The 16,872-nt window shown below is 40.4% G+C and overlaps 1 long non-coding RNA gene across 2 annotated transcripts in view; it reads left to right on the forward strand.

Moving 5' to 3' along the window:
- The window catches only part of LOC148687357 (uncharacterized), a 39,326-nt gene extending 23,666 nt beyond the window's left edge, over positions 1 to 15,660 (forward strand). The window contains exon 4 of one of the 2 annotated variants that reach the window (XR_015947907.1): positions 14,824 to 15,660. This is a non-coding gene — a long non-coding RNA (uncharacterized LOC148687357). Of the gene's footprint in view, positions 1 to 3,566; positions 3,669 to 14,823 lie in introns of those variants that run through there. The other variant, XR_015947908.1, reaches the window with a different exon arrangement.
- Positions 15,661 to 16,872: the final 1,212 nt, after the last annotated feature.

Raw genomic sequence — 16,872 nt, forward strand, 5'->3', positions numbered from 1 at the left:
ATAGTACCTACCTCAGGTTAAGAACTTTGCTTCAGGATGAGAACAGAAATCGTGCTCCGGCGGCATGGCGGCAGCAGGAGGCCCCATTACCTAAAGTGGTGCTTCAGGTTAAGAACAGTTTCAAGTTAAGAACGGACCTCTGGAATGAATTAAGTTCTTAAGCAGAGGTACCACTGTAATTAATACCTACAGATTTTCCCAACTTGAGCTGGTAGGAAGTTACAGTTTTATGACATTCCCTAGTAGGGACTGCTATCTTTTTTTTCCCCCTCCTCAACAACACATCTGGAATGATGCTATGTAATGATGTAGTACTTACTCATTTGACACATTGTGGGAGAATATGGTGCCTGGCCTAATTGCCAACTGCATTAGCTATGCACCACTTGATGTGGCGAGAATTTTTTGTTATAAGCAAAAAAAAGAGAAGGGGGGGGGAGGTGCTGTCAGTAAGCCTGCTACCCCCCAAACTTCATGACTTTCTGCTGTACCCAAGAAGGGGCTGAAAAAGTGGGAGGGCATAATTCATTCAGACCTATTATAACATCACCATTCTGTGCATGATTGGTTGGAGTCACACATGTTCTCATGGAAGGACACAGCCATTTTGTGGAGCTTAGGTGGACTTCCTATCTTATTGAGCAGTGTGAAGAGTGCTTTTAGACTGGCAAATTCAAAAGTCCTTGTCATGTCTATGAAGGCGATATACATGGAACATCTCTACTCTTGGCATTTCTCCGGCAGATGATGCTGTGAGAAAACTATGTTGACTGTTGACCTCTGACCTCTAAAGCCACATTGTGACACAGCATAGACCCTGCCAGCAAGTGACTGTAATCTGTTGATAACCTCACGGGTTAAGACTTTCCCCACAGTGTTCAACAGGGAGATTCCTTGGTAGTCGTTACAGTGATGGCACAAAGACACACAGAACACACAGCATCCTGGGGCTGACACCTATCGCAATTTAAATAGCTAAGGAACATATGAATTTGCTTGACCCCAAGTCACACCACAGCATTGTCCATACTGGCTGGGTAGCATCGTCTATACTTTTCCATGGTTTCATGCAGGCATTCTTTCCAGCTATACTCAGAGATGCTGGGGATTGGACCCAGGACCTTCTGTCTATAAAGCAGATGCTCTACTCTTGAGCTATGCCCCGTCCTAGAGGCATTTCTTTTCTGGCCAGTCTTACTCCATTCATAGCTCTTTGTCACAGTTTAAACCGCCTGCTCGCTCACCTCTTTTCAAAGCATGCGGGTTGCCTCACAGGCAGGCTGGCAGGCATGTGAACTGCTGAGAAGCTAAGAGTTATTTAGAGTCCACAATTTTCATGCTCCTGGTAATTGAGATTACAGTAGGCAGGCAGGTCTGTCTTAGCCATTCCTGACTATGTGTGCCAATTTGCCTGTCCACCCACCTGGGAAGGAATATAGCAGATGGACTGCTTGAAATACTGGCTATTTAAGCTGTGATGGAGATCAAGCTGACTTTAAACTCTTCAGGCCTTGAATAAACCTCTCTTCCCATGTTAGCGTAGTACACAAGCACCCCAAAAATCTTATTATTTTCAATGGATTCACCCACAGATGAGCCCCTGCTGATGTGTGGGTCTACTTGAATTTTCCTGGCTCCTGATAGTGGGGCTGATACCTAGTTCACTATATATGTCAAGAATGTCAAGAATGCTTTGATGGTGTTTCCTGCTTGGCAGGGGGTTGGACTGGATGGCCCTTGTGGTCTCTTCCAACTCTATGATTCTATATATTTATTTTAGCCAATAATATTTCTGAAGCTTCCTTGCTGGCTTCATGAAGAATATTTATAATTTTCTCCTAGGGAAAGTATTTCAGTCATCTGTCCATGTTTTGTTTTGTTTTATAAATGATTTCATATTAACCTGAATAGGTTCCGGTTTCCGCCTGCAGGAATGGCGGACCTGTTTTCCATCTCTCTGACCTTCGTAAGGAATTTGGCGGTTGCTAGGGGAGTAAATGGCAACCCCCTACCCTCTCCGGGGGTTACGGAGAGGGGCCGCTGGCCCGCGATGCCCCCAGACCCACTCCGACTGTTTTTGGAGTGGGGGGAGCTTGGGCTGAGCACTTACGAGGGCCAGGACTCCCGGACGCTAATCTGCATGGCGGGGATTTCCATGGTTAAAGAAGATAATTAGGCTTAAATCTATGGACATACTTCAGAAGGAGGGGAAGAAGCGCTGTTTACTGCTGAGAAATTTATGCTGCTGAGGGAGAGGAGTCAAAGATTGTACAGCATCTGGAAGAAGGATTGATGGGGACGGAGCGATAAGGGAAGTGAGTTTTTATTTTTTTTCTTCATATTGTTGCCTCGTACCTTCCCGGACGCGATGTCCTGGCTTGTTTGGAGTGAAAGAGAAGCAAAAGACTGTGTGAGTTGAACTTTATAACTGTTGTTACTGAGCATATTTTTTAAAGATGTGGAGTTGCCGATGAGAAAAGCCCCCCCCCCCTAGTCGGACGGAAGGAGTTCTGGACGCGTTCGGAGGATTTATGAGCTGTGACGCACTTTAAATTGGAGCAGCGACCTGAAGCTAAGTTCAGCTATAGGGCAAGGAGATCCATTAATTTACCAAGAGTTTATGGTTTGATGTTTGGGTCTCCTGCCTGGAAAAGCTGTAAATTCTATAATGATCGTAAATCTTCATGGCTATGAGAGGAAACGAAAGTGATTTGAGTTTTTTAAGATGGCGCTGCTTCGTGCTGCTTCGACGCAACAGGGAGCTCCATTAAGAAGATTTATGGGGAGGCTGGACTGATTAACTCACACAGGAGAAAGAACATCTGTGAAACTTTGTTTGATATTTATCTCAGCAGCTGGGAAACAATCGGATGAAAGTGGAAAACATCTATGTGACTGTAAGGGGAAGATCTGGATTATTATGAACTTGGAGGACGATTTGAACTTTAGAAAAAAGACGGCAGTGGACAGTTGCGAGGAATTCCCAATTTCTTGAAGCATGGGAACCCAAATAAAAAATTCTTTAGATGATTTGGCATAACATTCGGTTTGATTGATATATATATGTGTATAATTTGAAATATTGAATGTGATATAATTGGTTTTAATTGGAAAATTAATAAAAATATTTTTTTTCATATTAACCTGAATATATATTTTGTAGACAAATATACTGTTACCAGATGGAAATGAAGGCATTAAATTATTGTTGAAGCTAACTTTCATGTATCGGCAAAAAATAATTTATTTAAAGGCTCAATCTGTATACCATGATGATACACGTTTTGAAATGTATAAATGATAGCCTTTTTCTTATTATAATTGCTACATTAATTACAAATGACAGCTGAAGTTTTAAATAACAGTATACATTGTATATTTAGGGACACCGAGAGCATCCTTACGTGATGGCACTAATTTTCCAAATGCATAAAATGACTTTATTCTTCTCTAAACAGCAATCAAATATATTACATACACATAAAACCACAATACTTCTCCTTTTAGCTGTCAAAACACTGTCTTCCAATGTACAGAAATCTATTTTTTCTCTGTTTCCATACTAGAAGAATAAAAACGTGATCTTCCTTTCAAAAGAAAGAAAAAGAATAGTCATTAAAGTGAGCAATTGACAATGCTGAAGAATTGGCAGTGCCACAAATGGAACCACAGAAGTAAGTGGATGGATTTTATTTGGGAAACTACTACATGGAGCTCAGAAAAATGGAATAGGAATCCTAATTTACTTCTGCAGGTTTCACACACTCGTATTTCTAAATGCAAATCTAAATGCATGGCAAAAAATAAAATAAAAATCAAACCCCCTTCTGCATCTCCTTCATAGGAAGCAGTGTATTTACAGTACTGTGAAAGGGGAATACTAACCACCTTGTACCAAGACGCCAAGGCATGCTGTTCTTTTCTTTCTTCTTTCTTCTCTCATTCCTTTTATGCCCCCATCACACTTAAAAAGCAGTAAGATGCTATACCTGTTGCCATAAAAGTAAAGCAAGTATGATAAATTAAGGTGATAAGGGAACAAGTGATTGTTAGCCCAAGGGTAGTCAACATTGTGCCCATTATCCAATGCTGTGGACTACAAATCACATCAGTCCCAGCCAGCTTAGACAATAGCCAGGGGTGGTGAAGGTACCATGTTGGCTGCCCCTGAGATAGTTTATAGTGCTAGCACTGGATATGCAAACTTCTTCATAGTAACCTTGGGACAACAACTCACTGAATCAAATACAATGCATGTATTTCCTGAAGAGTTGTATATAACCCTTTGAAGACATTTTAAAAGAAATCCTTCTTTCCCTTTAACCATCTCAGTTTTTGCCAACACACCAAAGAAGACTTGAGACAGGAAAGATGGGTAACAGGTTATATTTGTTAAAATATAGCAACTATAGAATCTGAAACCAGAATAATTCAACCAAATTTGCCAAAATCAATGAGGTCTGGGTAGTGACTCTCCCAAACTCTGAGCTAGCTGCTTGCTGTTGTCAAGCAGCAGGGCCCAAGAAAACTCTTCCCCCTTCATGGCATGCTCCTTGGATATATGAACCTAACATGTGCACCATGGCCCCACTGGCCAATGTTCACCCTGATGTGCCTGAAAGCGCCAAACACCACTCTGGCTCCAATATTAGTCAGAGATTTTTCCAAAATCCATTCACCGACCTGGACCAAATGCTAATTAGCCAAATTCAAACAAAACACCACTCTTGTCAAACAGATAACACTGAACAGTTAGTAGATGAAAAAGACTTAACATGGGCCAATTAGTGCCACCCCCAAAACTCCTACCCAGTCCCCTCATTGAAGTCAACTAGCAAAGCCCACACTGGAAAAGAGGTCTCTGTGATAAGAATAGATAGTGGACAATAGGGATATCTTCAGCAGGAGTTGGAAACCTCCAGCCTGGATTCAATTGCAGTACTCCAGGCCATCAGATCATGTGTCCATCCAATTCAGTATTATCTATATTGGCAGGCAGAGGATCTCCTGGGTTACAGACAGGGGACTTTTGCAGCCCTGCTTGGACATGTCAGGCGTTGGACCTAGGACCATCTGCAAGCAAGGTGTTCTACCACTGAGCAAATGTTGCTCAAAACCAGGCAAGCAAACAATAGTGCTGACAAGAAGGAGCACAGGGAAGACTGAAAGCCTTTTGCCTGAGGGCATATCAAGACATGGAGTCAGCAACGGCTGTGAGCAAGGATTTACTGATCCCAATAATGCATTTAAGATTTATTAGGATTCCTGTGCAATTGAACTTATCAAGAACTTTATTCCTCCGTGTGACCTTTTTGGTGTTTTAGTCTGATTAGCATTTGTGATCTTTATTACAGTTTTAGCATCTCATATGAGCAGGTATATAATCAGATAACTGTGATGTAAAATGCTTGGATGATTTCATAGATCATTCATTATAGACTGTATTGGAATTAGATTCCTCCTGTCTTTATTTCATGAAGGCAGTTCTTAAAAGAAAATAAGATGGTAAACCAGAATCTATTAGTGCTGTGGTCTTCGTAAGGGTGATTATGATAATAATGATACATGGAAGGGAATGCAATTTCCACCTTTTCTTATTGCAATCTGAATATTGTACTCTGGGTACCATATCAACGAATCAGGTTGGGTGAGAAGCAGGAACAGTCTAAATATGAGAAGTGATACATAATATGCCAATTTGAAACTTATGTACCTAGGCACTCAAACTTTGATTTCCATTCCAACTAAAAGCTAACACTTTTATTCACAGAATGTGCCACATTAGGTTTTTCCAGTACACACTCATGGCAATCCATCATATTGGAAACTGTTGCACTGGAGCGGAAACGTTTTTTCATGCAATTTTCTGCTTTAATGAAGAAGCTCACATTACAAGCTGGCTCATAGGTTTTCAAGCTTCATGGTAATACCATGAGATTTATTAAAGATGATGTGGAGCTTCCTATGCTTTTTCTTCTCATTTTAAATAGAAACAATTTTTCTGACAAACCTGTAATTGGATATTCTGCACTTTGGCTAAATCTCACTCCAGCTGACTGACTTAATAGCCCTTATTGTAATGAAACAAACAAACAAACAAAACCCAACCATGTGAGGTCAAAAGGATGACTAACACGTGTGGCTACAGTGAAACAGGTCATGTAGCAAGAAGTCTTACTTCTGCTTAATAACCAGTGGATGGACATTTTTCATTGTGGATGCTTGGTTCGCTTGGTACTCTGCCTCTTTTTTATTCTAAGTCAATGAAACTTTATCCATTTCTGCAGTTTCTACCCAAAATGCAGCACTGTATCGTGTTTGGGTGACTTGATGAGCATTTTCCAAGTTCAGGTAATGGTTAACACAGGCATGGGAAAGCTTTGTAGTCGTAATAATGTTGAAGTTGTTCACAATCCATTGGGTAAATTGGAAGGTTTATCAAAGACACAGTGATTCAATTCAGACATATGTATCTGAATTAGTAACGGAAGGTACGCATGAGCCTTGTGCCTATGAGGTCTATCATTATATCACCACTACCTTCCTCCTTTCTTCACATGCCACAGAAGTCACGAAGTCTTCAGTTGACTCATGTATCTGATTTTGCCTCAACTCAAAATCTGTGGCCACCCAGAACAAGATGATACCTGAAACCAGAAACTCCTCATATGAGCTGTGCTAAACTAGTCCTGCAGATAAACTTATGTTATGACTTCACTCTATGGCACACTTCTGTTTGGTTATTAGTACTACTAATGGGCTTATGATGGATACATGCCTCACTGACCCTATAGGGTACTCTAAATAAGCTTGTGAACCTGCAGGCTGAACAAACCAGCAGGTGAGGCATGAGATGCTAGTTCCTGCCACAGATCTTGGGATTTACAGTTATAGTCACCATGTTTTGAAGGGGAAAATGTGGCACTACACATATCTATGTGTGCACCTGCTGCCACTGGTACTGCCACATTTCCCTCAACATATCCCTCATCTTAGCTGTTCTTCTATCGACAACCAAAGGCCTTTTTCTATGAATTAGGCCTGTCTGTGAATTAGGAAAACTCGGCAAGTCACTACCAGAAAATTCATCATCACACCTGCATCCACAAAATGGATGCATCAAAATAACAGGCCACTGCTATCAGAAAATATATTTGTGAGAGATGGTTTGCCTTATTTTTGAAACATGGTAGGATATCAAGTTGGTGGCCATGCCTGGATCACTCAGTCCACACTGAAGTTCTGTCCAGTTGCTTCCCTGTATCAAATCATAGCTCAACATTGTTTAATACAGTTCTAAATTTTGAATTAGCCTGGGAAATATTGTCTTGACCACACAGTGAGCCCATCTCATAACCATTCCATTACTTAACTATGCACTACATAACTCTTATCCCATAGTTTGGAAATAGTTGCATGAATGAGAATAACTTAAATGACAGGATTTTTCAAAGTGGTAGCTGAAAGAAAATACCACACACACACACACACACACCCCATTTCCCCCTTTTGTATAAGATAAATTTGTAGTGTCCAAAGGATCAAAATGGACCACAGATTTTTGCTGGCAGAGACTGGTAGACTTACCAGTTTATAGCTGTCTGTAAGTTATGAGCACCACAATTATACAGATTATCAAGTGGTATATAATAGACATTTGGTTTTCTAGCAAATGGAGATAAATAATTGAAATACTTTGGGGAGGAGCACAGATGTAGCAGTCCTAGTGTAAGTAGTGATTTGGAATGACGAGAAACTGAGACATCTTGTTCACATGAACTGGCAGCGTAATGGAGAGTACAGAATAAGATAATACACATATTATCATGAGAGCTTGTCTTGGGTACAAGAGCCACTAAAATGAAATGCATTATTTATGCTATTTTTGAGAAATATGGGTCATTGCTCTCTTATCACATTGCAAGCATCTGAGGCGTGATTTTGCATTAGCCTTAAACTCTTGGGCCAATTGTCTTTTAATGCTTTATGATCAAATAAAGAAGACAGGTTAGAGAGGACCCACAAATTGCTCTCCCTTTTTATTTGGCTGGATAACAAGGACCTGTGCAAAGCTTTGTTTCTGTGAATCTCAAGAGGATTCAAAAATGGCACACAAGGCATGCAAATCACTTCCCTTTTAGCTATGATTTATCTTTTTTTTAATCCCCTTGTGATAGCCCAGAATGAATTATGTTCCTTAATTCAGTCATTTTCTATTTTTGAAGAGAGAGAAAAATCCATCCAAAATTTAAATGTGTATCACATTTATAAATGCAGTTAACTGAAAGATGCAAAAATTTGTGAAATATTACTTAGACTACCATTAAATGTTATATACAGATGAGAGCCGTCATTTACTGTTCTTCAAAGATAAATAATCAGAGTCATCTTCAATGTTTTGGCTAATTTAGAGTGAATTACTCTCCATTTAGGTCAGGTTTCTCAAATCTAATGCAAAAATGAGACCTGGACATAAATCACCTCTAAATAATTCCCACTTTATCTGTGAGAAGAGAAATTGGGAGGAACATGTCCAGGGGGAAGAGAAATTGAACAGCCATTTCTTGGAGATGGAACAGACCAAACACTGTTTTATTAGGAGGAAAAATGTCTTCTGAGAATAGTTGGAAGAACATCTAGACATAGCATCTGCATAGACATAACACAGCATCTGCAGGCAACAAAACATTCAGATAAATATTCCCCATTTGCCCATGTGGCCCTGTGCTCCCATCCTCACTCTGTGCCCCCTTTACCAAGTTGTTCATTCATCCGACTGCTGCCACAGCCCTAGTTTGACCCATGCATCCATGACTGGGCTGTTCCTTCCAAAATCTGTTCCAGGTTTCTCCTTCATTTTCACTGCATTCTCTTCCATGGCTGGGCTTAACCTTCCCCTCCCTTTTCCTTCATGTTCCCCTCCCTATTCCCCTTGATGACAGAACTTTCTTTTCCCTCTGCCCCATGGGAGCCATTTTATGGCTTGCTCATTGCACCTGGGGACTTCTCCACTTACCTGGGAGGGAACTATTTTGAAAACAATGGGACTTGCTTCTTAGTAGGCCTGGATAGCATAGGATTGCACTGTCCTGTAATGACTAGGTAATGACTCTGGACCAGTGTTTCCCAACCTTTGGTCTCCTGCTGGTTTTGGACTACAGCTCCCATCATCCCTAGCTAGCAAGACCAGTGGTCAGGGATGATGGGAATTGTAGTCCAAAAACAGCTGGAGACCAGAGGTTGGGAAACACTGCTCTAGACAACCATCCCACTGCTGCCACAGCACCAGTGGTCTTGCCTGCTGCTCCTTAACTCCAGGAAAAATTTTTGTGATGCATCTTGCTTTCTTCATACCGTGTTTCTCATATTATAAGACATGTCTTATATTTATTTTTTCCTCAAAAAAAAACACTATGGCTTATTTTCAAGTGATGTCTTATTTTTTTCCTCCTCCGCCTGCCGCGGCCGGCATTGCTGCTGCGCCTATCACTATGTCTTATTTTCGGGGTATGGCTTATATTCCTTGAATGCTTAAAAATCCTGCTATGGCTTATTTTATGGGTATGTCTTAAAATATGAGAAACAGGGTATATACAACAATGAGCTCACTCTTGTCTAATTTATTAATTGTGGAAGATTATGCCTGATCTGCAACTCTCAGAGTAATAGGTGGAATACAACAATCTGCTCGATTTCACGCTACTCCAAATGTTCTTTGCAGTTCTTTGCAGTTGAAATGTATCCAAACATACTTTTAGAGGCACATTTTGAGTGAAAAATTTGAGAAAAAGTACACATTTAAATATGAATTAACAGACAATTTAAATGTATACTTGAGAAGGTATATTACCACAGAAATAGCCTGGAACAGAGTTATGTGTAAAACATATAAAAGTATCAGAGACTGAAAATCCAACCTTACACCAGACTGCTAGGCCTTTGAGTGTATATCCTTAGTGGCTTAGAGCAGAATTTATTTGCTCACTTCAGTGGTTCCCCCCCCTCCCATGCATGTAACACTTTCCTCATACTCAGCAGAACAGAAATGGAAAATCTGTGTCTGCTATTCCCAGTACTGTGTAATTCAACCCTATCGTCTTTGACCATTGTCATAGGCGGATGGGGCAGTGAAAGTCCAACAAAATCTGTAGAACCACAGGCTCTCCACCTGTCTGCCTCTTACTCATCACTGGACATACAGTACAGAGTTTGAAGCAGGGTGGCTCCTTATCCCTGGGCTACCCCTGCTCCCAACACATTGAGCACAGTGTAAACAGATATCCAAATCACATGCAGGCCCTACACACGAATATTTGCTGCTCATGTGTAAGAATTCCATCTCTCGTGCATTTATCTCATCTTGGAGTTCTCAAGGCTTAGCTGACACAAATACCTGATATTTGGCATTAGGCAGCACTAACAAGTAGTAAGGATCCCAGAATGGGTGGTTGGTTCCCCACCCCTGGGTTGTGTGTGATGGTGGTCTATTTTCTATAGGAAGCTGCATATACTGTAAATAGCAGTTAAAATCTGTAAGCATTGTGTCCCGCAGTTATTTTTGTTTCTAGCAGCATCTACCCTCTTTGTGAACAAAGCTTGATAGTTCAAACATGAATTCTCAGTCATTCTCTTCCTTCCTCTCTCCCTCCCTCCCTCTGGACAGATGAACAATGGCAATCATTCATGTAAGCAACCCCAGCAATTTATATACATCCAATACACTTACCACGTGAATTTGGAAACTTCACAGATGTATTCACATATGTTAATGATCTGTCAAGGTCTTCTGTACAATAAATATTTGTGGGGGGCGGGCACAAGCAACAATGAGAATCAGAAAGATCAGTGGAAAGAGTGGAATTTGGAGCCTTACTGGGATATGGGTAGGCTCAATTCAAATACATATTGGCTGAGAAATGAATCAAGCTATTTCCTGATTTGGGGGTGGAGGTGGGAAATAGTTTGGCTTATTTTTAAGTCAATCCAATTTGAGTCAAGGGAAAGCTTATCCATCACTACAAATATTTAACCCAACAGTCAGGCAATCAATTAACATACTGTAATTAGAGCCCAACGCACTGAGGGAAGTCTGAAAACACTATAGAGCAACAGAAAATCAGAAAAAAATGGAATACTTCTCAGCCTTTTAAAGGCTGATCAGTCAGTTCATAAAGTTCTCCTTCATGAAAATAACTATGTTCTGACTGATTTGGCAGGATCTGGGTCTATATAAGCTCAGTTTCCATCTCTGTCCTAATGTGTAATGAAATTCTCAAGTAAAAGTTTAAGTCTCAGAAGAGGTCAAGTGACACCAGTTCCATGATGCCAGGCCTATTTCAAGCCTAGCTCTTCCTTCCTTCTTTTCAGAAAACTCTCCACTGGCTTAGCTGTAGAAGATGCAAACCACAGAGAGAAAACATCTGGAAGCTGTATTATTCACCCCAAAACATATGTTGAAACATGAATGGTTGTAATCTTACAGATACGTATTTGCTACAGTTAGTTCCTCAAGTGTTCGACAAGTCGTGAAGGAGCTAGAAACTTCTGGAAAGGCTTTCTGTTCCTTGGATGACGCTAGTTTCAAAACTGAGTTTACCCTAAAGGTATTTTTAATGAGGCACTTGGAAAAAATGGAACAAAATGTATTCAATAGCAAAGGCAAATTGTCTTGGTAACTTACATCTGTGTTCTATGGACTCAACCTGGAACCACTAAAAAATTTATGCAGCCTTCATGTTTCCTTTTGGCAACAGATAAACTAGTTTAAACTGATCTCGGAAGAACTTTTCTCAAAAGCCATGTGCAAATTGCTTATCCTCCCACCCGACACCCTCCCACAAAATTACTGCTTCCTAACATCCAGTAAAATGCTTCAGGGGACACAATCCAAAAATAAATATATTCGTTGGTAGCAAAAGCAGCCCCAGTGCATCTTTCTGCATTCCAATGGTAGGACTGAGCTGACTTTCAAGGAGAATGTTTGAATTTTTAATACAAATGCAAATGCCCAAATTAGTCCAGCCGGAGTAAAATATGTTTATTAGTCTTTAGATACTACTACATTTTACCATATGCAGTAGGCAGCCAATTAAGCAAACCTCACAGTGTGGGCAGCACTGGGCTTCTATAATGTGCGTTTTGAAGAGGCAGGATCCAAGTCCAAGATATACTGCCTTCATCCTACAGCCGTTTTATGATCAAAGTTCCCATCAGAGCGATTTGCCTAAGTAGTATAGAAGCAGGATGTTTTGTCAAGGAATGGCCGCTATTAAGCAGCTGCAAAATGTCATTTTAACTTTTCAGATGTATTGCAGAGTCTAAAGTTTAGGTGGTGTTTTCTCAAAACAGATCCAATATTCATACCTGTTAATGAAAATTAGCATGCCAGGCATTATTCCATACAGATCTATTGAAGACAAGTGGAATGATTAAGACGCGACTATAATACACCCATCCTTTCCCCATCAGCAACAGGAAATGCAGTCAAGGCCCAGTAAAGTCACCACATAGCCCTAAACAGCTAGGCGTCATCGCTGAGGCTGCTACAACAGGCCAGATCATTTGCAACAAGTAATGATTAGATATTAGAAGTTTGGAGAACCTTGTCCTAAAAAAAAAAAGGTGCTCTGGTTTTTGGACTTGTATAATCTGAATGAGAGCTCTTGCAACTTCTCACACTAGACATAAAGATCAGGAGAAAATAAAAGGAGATATAATCCATTTAAAACTACAGTACTGCAATAACCAGGAAGAGTAAAAAAGAGACAGGCATCAAGCCAGAAAACAAAGTTATTGGGGGTGGGAGGAGGTTTTCATTTGTCCGCTTCCTGTATGCTAAAAGCAACTCACTTGAGAATGTACTTCAAATACTTGAGAATCTACTCAAGAATATACTTTTGAAAACAAATACTTGAGTGAATTGTTTATGGCATGTTCAAATTAGACATATGAAGACCTTTTGTGCACTTCACAAAATGAATGGCTGTTTTCAGACTGCAATCTTCTACTCATCTGCTAGGTAACAGGGTCACTGAGGGGTGGAAAGCTCAGGGGGTACTAGTTTGCAAGGCTCACTGCTGGCAGGGAGTCTTGACTCTGAACTTTCATTGAAAAACAAAAGTTAGTCTCTCGCTCTTGCAGAATGAAAGTGATGAAGCAAACTGTGCTGAGAGCATCCCAAGTGGTTGCTTTATGACTTATGAGCTTGCTCCCCACATTTCAGTGTGTTTAGCTAATGAATAAAGTCACTGCTATGATTGTGTATTTTATGATGTTTCAATTTTTTGACTGTACTTTTTAGTGTTATGAGCTGGAAATTTACAAGTACCCTTATAAATAAAATAAAATAAAATAATAAAATAAAAATACAGATATTTAGAGTCATACACAAAGGAAGACCCCGAACAGCTTCCATTGACTTTGAAACTCCCTTCTTCATTCCTTGGTATGTGTGTTCGCTGACTATGCTCTGGAGCTGTGATGAATTTGCACCAACTCAATTTGGAGGTAGTCTCAAGAGAGCCAGAGTTCATTGGCCCATGTGGTAGGCAGCTGGGTGTTTAAGCCAGCCACCTTTCATCTAGACTTTCTTTTCCTTTACAGCCCCCGCCCTCCCAGAATTGGCAGAGTTGGCCATGACAGTCACCCTTTCAGGGCAGGGTTGCTTGGTAGTCATTATGGGGCATATTTGATTAACATTTGGGCTCCCCCCACTCCCATTCAGCCTACATCACACTGTTGGGAATTAGCTTCCTTGGAGTGGCTGGCTGATTTTTTGTGAGTAGGTGAGTAGGTAGGTAAGTGGATTTCAATGTAAAGGATAATTAATGGGCTAAGAGCACTTTCTATAGCTGCCTGAGGTGGTTGTTCTTTGGTAGGTGATCTTTAGTCTGCCATGTACACCCTAGTAAACCCTAGTAAACAGTGAGAGCAGAGTAGGGGTGCCAACTTGAATAAAATATTCAGGAGGGCAGGTGAACCCTGCCACACATAATCGATCACATGATGCAGCACACACACACCATTTGAATGTCCATTATTTTGGGGGGCCCTAGCCCCCTCAATTATTTTATTTGGGGGGAAAGGGACCTTGGGCCCTAGGAGTTGGCTCCTATGGCATGCACCCAAGGCTCCCTCAACAGAAAATGGAGTATTTTGCTTATTACTTTTCTATGGAACATTATCTCTTGAGTCTTTTTTTCCTGGGTGCGTGGGCAATAGATTGTTCTTTCTAGATTCAGACAGTTTAGAAGGACTGCCTGTTCTAGTTTATTTTGAAACTGCTTTTTCATCTTCCCTGGTAGAGATGAGATTGTTGCTCACAGAAAATAATTGAGAAATCCAAGGTTTTACTGTAACAGCGAATGACTTGGCAGTAGCATGTCTACCCAAGATCAAAATATAGCAGCAAAGATGTGAGACCATCCTCTTTCTAACTCCAATTTCATTTCATTTTAAAATGTTATTATTATTATTTTAAAAATAGAGATATTTTAATGAGCATACATTTTTTAAAAGAACAATCATTGAAAGGTAAATAAAACCAATTCCTGGTATATGTATATTGCAAGAGGGATACTGTGGTTGAGAAAATGTGGACCAAGTCAACCCCAGATGGCTAGATAGTTTAGCTAAAGAGACAAAGATGTTTTTGCAGTTATTTTTCCTAAACAAATGTGTCAAAGAAGCTTTACTGTGTTCAGCTACTGTGCTTGGACAAAGTTTAATACACAGAGGGATATAAGTGACAGAAATCACACTGATTTCATGGACAATTTACTAACAGGTGTGCATTTATTTTATTACATTTGTCTTTTTTTTCAGGTACAGCTGCATGGAGAATTCCAAAAGTTTTACTGAACCAAGAAATGATGCCAAGTTGCTATGCTTGCTCCTTCTACACAAACTCGATCTTTCCTTGGATATAAGAATACAAGGAGAGCAAAAGGCTTCTATCCTCACAGTGACCATCTATATGACTATGGGAAGACCACAGGTAAGACATTGGCACTCCTCCAGTTGTGATCCCTAGCAGCAGGTATTCAAAGGGCACTGCTGCTGAAAGCCATCATGATGACCACTGCGTTGACCCAAATCTTTAATATTTGACCAGTGAAGACAATAAAGAAGTGCATTGATGATTATTAGGATGATGCTATGGAGTGATATGCAGTAGAAGAATCACAGAAGCAGCACAGTATTATTTATTGAGAAGATCCCTATTCTACCTTTCAATCAAATGATAGTTGTGACAGCTTCCAAGAAAAGCAGCAATAACGAATTTTGATGTACCACAATTCTGAAGAAACCATGGGTCATATCCAATGCAGCACTAGCTAACACTTTCCATTTGCACAAGGACATATGCTTGCGTAATGGAACTCCCCCACCTCCTTTTCCATGTACCTGCTAAATCTGTTCTAGGTTTCCTTCAACCCTGCAGAGAAGATATCCTTTGCACAGCCACAAGACCTTGCACTAATGGAGGAAGTGCATTGGATACAGACCTACTTTGGGGTTGCTAGCGTGAGCCCCTCATATGATAAAGGAACACAGGAGAGGGTGATAGGATCACACTGCATAACCACAACCTCCACTGCTGGTGTGCACACCAGCCACACCTATTCACTAGCTATGTGAAGGGACTTTATGCATGCACATAGGGCTAGGAAAGGTCTGACGCATGAAACCTTACAGCCAGGACTATGCACATACCCCTTTATGTGCTCCGTAAGTGAGTGGGTTTGAGTGAACTTCCCTCATGTGAAGGATTTGCATTTAGGCCCTGCATTTAGAGCCTCATAAAGATACTGCAATAATTAAGACAATATGGCTTCTTAAAGACTAGAGTAGGGCAGGGCTATGCACCTTGGCTCGGGATGCTGTTTTCGCTTCAGCAATGCCAACTTCAGCGTATAGCGCCAGAGCCTGATGCGGAGAATCCGGAACGAGGCATAAATCAGAATGGCTCAGTGTTTTGCTTGAAGCACATTCCAGTTCAGTGTTTAATACTCCCTGCAATAATATTCAATCAAAAAGATTACATTTGTACTCTAAATTTTCCTAGCACGCTAATTTAAAAACAACAACAATTAACATGCTTCGACTGTGCTAGATAGAAATGGTATCATTACTTCAGAATAATCAAGATATATTGCATAATAAAGTATCAGCAATATGTTTATTGCCGCATGCTTTTTCATCCGAGTGCTTGGGTTTCATGGTTTGTCTTTGTAAGTTTCCCAAAGAGGAACAAGATGGCAACTATGGAAATAACAAATAAAGGCAAGCCTTTACATACAGACATGACTCTTCACTTCAATTTACAGGCCAGTGCGTGGACTTTTGAAATGTATGTTTGCATAACAGATATTCCATCTTAAACTGTTTTTTAAATGAAAACAGTGTCTTAAAGGATCACTTGTTCCTCAAGATTTTAGACTACAACAGCTTTGGAAACTATCTCGAATACTCTATTGAACTAAAAGAGGAAAACATTAGACAGTTGGACACAATAGTTACACTGGGAGGAAAATCTCAAAGAAGATGGTGATTTGTAGGCAGATCACATATGTTGCTTCAGCATAATGAGGTATTAGAAAGGCAGGAAATATCATTTGCATCAAATAGAGGAAAGGCATGATATGCATACATAAACATCTTTGTTATCAGACATTTATTGAGTACACAGCCGCTAAAGCCAACAAACAAGATGTGAAAGTAGCTTTGGTCTTGATGTATAGTATCATAGATTTGCAGAGTTGGAAGGGACCCTGAGAGTTATCTGGTCCAACCCCCTGAACGGCTGGAATCTCAGCAGGATCATCCTTGACAGATGGTCACCCAACCTCTGCTTAAGACCCTCCAAAGGAA

The sequence above is a fragment of the Zootoca vivipara genome, chromosome Z1 (genome assembly GCF_965207765.1).
Source record: "Zootoca vivipara chromosome Z1, rZooViv2.hap1.1, whole genome shotgun sequence".
Classification (NCBI taxonomy): domain Eukaryota; kingdom Metazoa; phylum Chordata; class Lepidosauria; order Squamata; family Lacertidae; genus Zootoca; species Zootoca vivipara.